We start from the raw sequence: 9,171 nt of genomic DNA on the forward strand, positions 1-9,171 counted from the left end.
AACTGTTGCGGCATTCTCTTTCGTGACACCGCCCAAAACCAGAAACTTTTTCATCAGCCGACAAAGAAGAGTTGTAGCTTTTTGCATGGTGGGTGATCCGGCTTTGTAGCACGCGACTTGCATAACGACCTAGCATGCCACATTTACATGTTTGAATGGATAATTCAACGTTTTAACAATTCAAACCTCAAATTTGTGAAAATTGTATAAAGGAAGACCCAATAATTGGACCCGCCTGTTGTATGCATGTCGAGGACACCATTGCACACGAGGAGGAGCAACCGTAACTACAGTTTTTATTTTGTAGGGAGCTAGAGGCTTTAGGTATTCACATATTCAACTATGCATGTCGTCTACTGCAAAAGCAAAATCGATGCTTGTTGAAATTTCATTCATGGTACTAGCCCATAGATCGTACTCCATAAGAAGTGGATCCAAATGGCACTCATATGGTTATTGCCTTTGTACTACAAGGCTAAGAAATGGACCAAGACTATCATACAAGATCGCCAAGGGGATGGACCAGAGACATTAATTTTGGGGCAGAACGAAAATCATGCAGTTGTGAAGGATGTGTGTCGCAACAAAACATGCGAGACCAAACAAATTGCACAAGCCAATTTACATAAAAGCGGTGCAGTCCTGTAGCATGTGAAAACTTGAAGGGATCAGCAGGGTCCATGGTCACTTTCAGGCCAGTTCTTTTCGGCGATTCTCCCAGAATCACCCCCCTCCTCAGCTTCTCTTAGAATCGCCACTCCATATTTTTTTTACAATCCTATCTAGTTAAGGTCTAATTAGGTAGGATTGTAAAAAACATATGAAGTGGTGATTCTGGGAAAATCTGGGGAGGGGGGTGATTCTGGTAGAATCGCCCAAAAGAACTGGCCCGTCATTCGCTCTGGTCCTTAAGATATCTACGGTGTGATCAAGGATTAAAGTGCTCACAACACTTTGTTCCTAACGAGCTTAGTAAAGATAGAGATAGATATATTGAAGCATGTTTACCTTGACCTTCTCCTTTCGCCGTGAAGAATATGGAAAACGATGAAAAACAGCCGGATGATTTATCACATCTTAAGCCGCCTCCAATGCTTGACACGCGTCCCTGTGAGCACCACCACCGAGCGTTCCCTTAACTGGTCATCTATTCACGCGAGAGAAAGCTCGTCCAGTAGTTTTCTCTCTTCTTCCCCGAGCGTTCCCTTATCCTTATCTCCAGAAAGAACTCCAGCGACCTTCTCGTCCCTTTCCCGTCGATTCGCTTTTCTCCAGCAACCAGCCGTAAGGCCGCAAAGGACTGCGTCCCCTCCGACCATCGCGTGCATCAGTGCGGTTGCTGCTTCAAGATCTGCCGTCACCACCCGCCTGCTGCGTCGCAGCATCTCCGTCGCCGCCGCGCTGCGTCGCAACCTCCGCGGTCGTCGTCGTGCTTCATCGCAGCACCTTGTGGCCGTCGCGCTGCGCTGCACTGAAGCTTCGCCGGCGGCCATCAGGTGCTGCGGTGGAGTTTCAACGGAGCAGCCGGTGATACAATGGAGCACCGGCGCATGGTGGTGGTGCTGCAGTGAAGCTTCGCCGGCGGCGTCAGGATGCTGCATGCCGTGGAGCACCGCGGCGCCGATGTTGGCGCTGCAACAAAACATCGTCGGGGTTGCAATGTAGCACTGCCGGAGTTGCAATGAAGCGTCATAGGGGCCGTTGAAGCGTCGCCGGAGTTGCAATGAAGCACCGCCGGAGCTGCAGTGAAGCTATGGTGGGTCGTCGGAGCTCCAGCAGGGGTTGCATTGAAGCACAGTCGGGCGTGGTTGGTGCTGGCATGGGAGCTACTGCCATGAGAGCTGCTGCTTGGTGCTACCACGGGGAGCTTTCTGATCCTACGGATGTGAAACGTCAAATCGGACGGATTAGGAGGCGGCTTAATTTTGGATAAAATCATCGGATGATTTGTAGCACTCCCCGAAGAATATACGTGCCAACTTCAGAAAAGCTTTTCGCAAAAAGTCCTAAAGTCTATGATAATGTCCTCAAATAAATCTTATATGCAGTGTAAAAAGGAACGCAGAGAATATAATAATATCTAAAAGAGAGATAAAATCAGTAGGATTTTTACGGACAACTTACTTTGCCGTCACATATTGTGGTTGCTAAAAATAGACTGATGCACTGCTAAAAAAATGACATGATATGTGTCAGAGATAGTAACACGTATCTAAACTACTGCTTCAATTGGGCACGCCTAAAAAATCCTTTGACTCCATGTGCAACGGAGCTTTCGCTTGTCACTACCTTTCCTTTTTTTTTGAGAACTGTCACTACCTTTCCTGTACCGGCCGACCTGACGCCGCGGAAATTTCGACACGTCACCGCGAGCTCACGTGCTTTGGCGACATCAGACCGTTCTGCGGGGCCCGCCCCGGCGACCAGCATCCATTGGGTGGGGCGCGGGCGTGTGTAACCTCCGGCTGGTGAGGGGGCACGTGGCGAGACGCTACAGAGCACCGGCGAGATATTTCTAGGAGCTGACGGTGCACTATCGTACCATGATCGCCCGGATATTTATTCTCTCTCCACGGATCTGGGCTATGACTTTGAGTGTCTGAATACGTACCACAATTATTTTGATTTGATTGAGATGAGAAAAAAAATCTCTATTGCTATGCAGTACAGTATTTTCTTGACCAGACTGCTATACTATAGTATAGTCCACCACAAAACACCTACTCCTTCTGTCTGATGAAGAGTGTATATTTAGGTTTAAAATTTGTCCATAAAAAATGTATTTTTATCTTCTAAATGCATTAAAATGGAAAAAATGCTTCTTCCTCATCACACGGTAATCAAGACTAATAATATTCAACATATGATCTTCTTAATTTTTAGAGCTATGCTATACACACGACATATCTGTGCCCAACGCCTGGACGATCCAACGTGGCAGCACCTACAACGAGAATGCACGCTTCATGCAATTGTTTTTTTTAAAGCTGCTGCCCAATGCTCTTGGGACGGAAGGTGTCATCTGTAGATCGTGCGGTTCTGTCGTGCATAAAGCAATTTCGTAATTTTTACATGCATTTAGCTCATTGGGGGTTGGGTAATTAAAGAGGAGAAAGGCTTGCATCTTTTCAATGCATTTTTTACTTCATTCCATAATTTGTCTTAAAATTTCTAAATTACATTTTTCATCGGACGGAGGGAGTAACCATGAGCTAGACTCAATTCGAGAGAATGGAATATACTAGATAGAAGTTGGGCTGAGATTTTCTTATACTTTTCCTCCACGCGTCGTCCGTTAGGTTTTCCCCACTTGTCGATGCACGTCGAGGATGAGATTATCTTTCCCCTAGCGCATGCCTTCGTCCTCGTCGTGGATGGTTCTTGGGCCGATTAGAGCAACTACAATGAGTCGACCCAAACGGACGCGTCCTTTGTCCGTTTTTTGTTTGTTTGAATCGGTCATGCGGACGCTCGTGTTCGCTTTTCCATTTGGGTCAAAGCATACGCCCAACGCTGGCTCAACCCATATTTCTAGGACACTGACTTTTTAAATAAAAAAGAGTAATCACGTTCAAATTTAACATAATTATATATTAAAAACCGATCAAATGTCGGTCAAAGTCCACTTAAAACATTAAACATTGATTAAACAAAAAAACTTCGTGTCGCCGCACGCGTTGCCCTAGGCATCCACGTCGTCTGACCCGGTGAGGTCAACCAACTCCAACGCTGGGCTAGCTAAGGGGAATGCCGCCTCCCAGGCCTGGGCAACGTCACCCTCTTGCGCCGCCTACACCGCCGGCTGGACTGCTTGCTCGCCAGCATGTCGCTCCTCCTCGCGCTCGAGCTGCATCAGCCGCTTGCCTCTTCCCGCTCCGTGAGCAGTTCTTGGGCCTTCCAATGCCGGAGGTAGGCTTGCTCCTACGCCGGCGTTACGCCGAGCCACGAGGGGCATTGACCCACTCGCGCAGCTCGCTGGTCCAGACGTAGCGCTCCGCGGGCTCCGACTCGGCCTTGGGCTCCGGGAGCCTCCTTGGTGGCGATGGCGAAACCACGCAGTCGCCGGCCGCGAAGAGGGCGAGGGCCTCCGCCAGCCTAGCCTCGTAGGCCGCCTCCTCCTTCGCCGCCTTGCGCCGATCGTCCTCGATGGAGGTCTGCATTGCTGCCGTCAGCGCGGCCTAGTACGCAGCCTCCTCCTTCAACTGGTCCAAAGGGGGCGGCGGAGGGTGGATGTGGTGCTGGTGGACGCCAAGGCGGTGTTGCTCCTCGTGCTTGAGGGCGAACCACATCTCCCAATCGAGAGAGTCTGGCGCGTACGCCGGATGCGTGCGCTGCTCCGGCGTTAAGATCACCCGCCGCCTGTGCACCTACTCGGCGTGCACCCGCCGCGACCGTGAAACCGCCCATCGGGATCCGCTGTGGATCCACATGTCAGTCGTGCAGCTGGATGACGTCTGGGTACGGCCGTGGCTGTCGGTACTACTAGTGCCACCGTGCTTGGTGCACTAGAATGTGAAAGCGCTGCCTGACCGGGCGGGCAGGCACCGGCGATGGCGGAGTAGGAAGAGCACGAGAGGAGGAAGCATCGGGGGTGAACTTCCCCTTGCTCTTGTCGGAGCCGCCAAAGAAACCCATGGCTAGGGTTTGGTTGTCGCCAGCAAGGAAGCACGCAGGGGCGGCTACATGTGGACGGAAATGGAAGTGGATGAGCCCCCCCGCCCCGCACGCGTGGATTAAAAAAGGACCCCCTCGACGATTCCACTGGCTGATGCGTGGGCTCTGTGTCGGTGGCCGCTATTAATACGACTATGTTTTGTTGTTGGCCGGCCGACATGTGGGGCCGTGTCAGACACCATGGGGACGCGCGTCGTGTCCACACCGATGCATTTCAGTCCCAAATTTGGGCCTAAAATGGGTCGACGTGGACACGAAATGGACGCATTTTAGGTTTGGGTCGACGCGTTGGGCTGGTGTTTTGGTCCACTATGACCCAAACATATTTTGGCAGACGAAATGGTTCGCCCGGTTAGAGTTGCTCTTAGGGCAGCCGTTGCATCGCTTCCTGGCCTTGGAACCGATGTGGCCCCCGCGAGGTAGGACTACGTATAGGGTTCTCCTATTTTGTTTATAGGTGTCCCTTGTGATGGCATCTGGGATTGGAACCTCATCGTCTGGTATGACGAGGGAGGATCTTGGCAGCATGGTGATGAGTCTGGATGTGATAGAGGGGGATCTACACTACAAAAAAATACACTTCCGTGATGATACGTGTTTGTCATAGTAGGTCGCGTTTTCTGTCATGCATGTACATCCATGACAAATTTATGACAGAATCAAAATAGTCATACCTGTGCTGTCCTAGAAGTGTTCCATGACATTGCCAAAATTATCATCACGGAAGTGTCCACTTCCATGACGATAAATCTCACGTCACAGAAGTGCTTTCGTCAAGGGTGACCGACACGTGGCATCCACCGTAACGGAACACCGTTAAGCTATTGGGTCGGATTTTGGATCCGATAACTCGTTAACAGCCACGACCAATGCCGATTTTCCACGTGTAAAATTCTCATTGGCTGACGGTTCCACGCGTCAGCTCCGTGTTGGCATAGGTGTCACTCATCCAACGGTCGAGATGGGCCTATGATATGTTGACACGTGGACCGGCCCAAAAGTGGCCCACAAAGTTTAAATGGGCCGGCCCAACCGAAGGCCCATAAGATTTAGCGGACCATAATGGGCCAGCCCAGCTAAAGACCCACAAAATTTAGCGGACCATAATGGGCCGGCCCAGCTAAAGGCCCACATGATTTTGCAGACCATAATGGGCCGACCCAGCTAAAGGCCCACAAGATTTTGCGGACCACAATGGGCCGGCCCAGCTAAAGGCCCACAAGATTCTGCAGACCATAATGGGCCAGCCCAGCTAAAGGCCCAACATTCTCTGTCAAATCGGCCCGTCAACGGCCTGCCCTAAACTTGTCATCAACGCGGCCCATGGTCACTTCTGGCCCGTTCACAGTCCGCTAAGTAATTGGACCGAATTACGGCCCGGTGTATTTCCAGCCTGTTAAAAGTCCGGCTTGATTTGGGCCCATTTACAAGCCATCAAAACTTTCGGCCCATAAACGACCATGAAGGATTTGGGTCATATTCGGCCATGTCTGACATTCGGCCTGTTAGAGGCCCACTATAGCTTTGGGCCACTTTCGGCCTATTGTCATTTTCGGCCTGTTAACGCCGGACGTAAACCATGGGCTATATGTGGCCCAACGTCATATCAGGCCCATTAACGGCCCATATAAAAATGACGATAATCTAGCCCGACCGAAGTTCCGGCCTATTAAAGGCCCGTGTATTAGGTTGGCGCATTTAAGGCCCGTCCAAATTTCGGCCTGTCAAAGATCTGCATCATAAATGGGCCACCATTTCGGCCTGCTAAGTCCAGTGGGTTATTTGGCACAATCAGGGCCCAATCTCACTTTCGGTCTATTAAAGGCCCATGTTTTTTATGGGCTCGAGATATTTACACCTGTAAACGGCCTATTTTTACTGAGGGCCCAAATTATGTTTAGGCCTGTTAAAGGCCCACTATGGGCACAGGCCTACCAGAAAAATATGAAAGCTTATGCTGATTTAGGCCCAGATATTTTTAGTGGGCTACATGCCAATTTCGGCCCGTAATCGTTTTTAGCCCAATTGGAATGGGCCCGACGAATGTTGGCATGTTGGGCTCCTACGAAGCTTTCGGCCGAATACATTACTAAGATAAACCTACACTATACAAAAATAGCGTCGTAATTACTGCAGCCTGAGGCAGCATCATAAATGTTGTATCAGAACAAAATAAATTCCAACCATACAACAAAAGGCCTGTTGGCATAAAGTTAACAGTCCTTCCAGATAAAAGCACCATCAGATGTATAGAAGCACAGATCATTTGACCTGAGTGCTAATGTTTCAGACTGTAGAATCTGATGGAGCAGCATGATCTCCACCTTTCTTCCGCAATTGCTCTTGAACAACGAAGCAAATGTCTGATAGTCTGGTTTCAAAACCATTCATATCTTGACGACATTTCTCAACCACTATTCTTGTTTCCGAAACAATGTCCATTAGGGATTGGACTTGTGTCTGGAGCACAGATATATCACTCTGTCTAGCAGGAAGATTTTGTTCAGTAGGCGATTTGGACGAGGTTACCTTGACAACCAACCCAGAATTACGCAGGAAGGTGCTTTTTGCACTATTAGTGGAGAGATACTAACACACTACAACAAGAGGTGACATTGTGCCTGTAGTAGCCTCGTCACCTTCATGTGGTTGTGACTGTTCAATCATTTGTTCCATAGCTTCCTGAAAGTTTGAACTTGTAGATTAGTGTACCAGATAAGTTACTAATGAGACAAAAACAAACAAAGTAGGTTAAACGTTTATACATAACTTATTTTGGTGAACTACTGTAATACATTAGCATGTATTATAGTGCCAACTGCATAATAAAATCACTTTCGGAACATATGTCCATGTAGCATGCCTACTGTATTGTCTATTTCCTCACATTCATTGACATCTAAGGATAAAGAGACATGGTTTAAAGTAGGATGAACATAGTATGACATCATTCATATCATGGGCAAACAGATATAAAACAAACAGGCTATTTTATCATTGTGTGTGCACGTGAACATAACAACTAGATTACAGATCAAGACCAAAAGAATATCCTTCATCTCTTTTAAACCATGTAAGGTGAAATGATACGTTAAGACAACTGTGAATAAAAGTGAACAGAGTAACTGACATTGGCTGCAAACCAAGTAGTTAAATGAATACATCACAATAACAATCAGTTCAAGGCAGGAGGAGTAAGGACTTACAACAGCGGCTTGAACTGGTGTGCTCATGCCCTTCATCTTGCTGGTGCGGCAATCCTTGAAGATTTGCACTGCATTCGGTTCAGGTTCTTTTTGGTCCGCACGGGCTTTCCTCTGTATTTGGAACAAGTCAATATAGATACGATAATATGGCACAAAAAAAGAAGGAAGTAGCAGCTATTTACAAGAGCCTCGCAGTGTGCAATATAGCTACGAGATCCTGTTGTCTGTTGGAATTTCACTTTAGAACGGTTGGTTTTGTTCTTCAAACAATTAGCCTAGAAGAAGATACACTTGTAAGGCACATACATAAATACAAGTTCAATATGTGGTCTGATCAAATACATATAGCCTACCTGATACTTTGGATCAGACCAGTGTTTAACGAGGGCTGTCCAGTCTTCATCTGTAATATATTCCACTGGAGATGTTTGGGTGATTTCATTGTTAGCCTTGCCTTCAAAGTGAGATTTTCTAAGGTGGTACTGATACTGTCGCAGAGCAGAATGAAAAACATGAGTGCATGCTTGTTTAGTTGCACCATCTTTTGGATCCAACTTGAACCTCATATGTTGAAAAAAGAATGTGAGTCTTATTAGGAGGAAGCTAGAAAGTATGGGACAGAGCAAGACAATATTACTAATTGCGATGAATAACATTACTTACGGATAAATGGTCAAGGAAGGTGTTAAACTGGGTATTGTCTTTCTCATTCCTGTACTGGATCCACGTTGGGAGGATACGTGCATGACACCTAACGGCAACTGCTGCCTCTGATACTAACTTGGCTGACTCTGTAGCATCACGTGGCCTTTTTAAACCTGCCTCAAAATGGATCTCCATTCTTCCTCCTTTAGATTTTGTTAATCTGTCAAGCATTATCCCTGATGTCTATTTCCGCTTGCGCCGTGGTGCTAGTTCAACAACGAATATGGAAAGTGTTAGTGTACATCAAACTGTGAGAGTACATATAAAGGAGCATGCAACTGCAACTTGACTCGGCCAGGTACCGTCTTGGTGTTGATGCTCATGAGGTTCATCTGATCTTGCCAAGTCATGTTGTGTCAACAGTGCTTCGGAAGTAGTGTTAGGTGTGAAGGCAGCTTGGGAACTGGCTAGTTCCGGAGCAAACAAACGAGTAACTGGTTGAGATGCTGGTATAGTTGAAGCAGATGCTGCAGCTGGTGGAGCAGGTGATATTGTGTTTGTAGATTTAGCCGGTGGACTTGGACCTTCTACTGCACTATAAGTACCAGCAGAATCTCGACGGCAGAACCTTTTTCGTTTCACCCAA

This window comes from Triticum dicoccoides, chromosome 7A (assembly GCF_002162155.2).
Source record: "Triticum dicoccoides isolate Atlit2015 ecotype Zavitan chromosome 7A, WEW_v2.0, whole genome shotgun sequence".
In the NCBI taxonomy this organism is placed as follows: Eukaryota; Viridiplantae; Streptophyta; class Magnoliopsida; order Poales; family Poaceae; genus Triticum; species Triticum dicoccoides.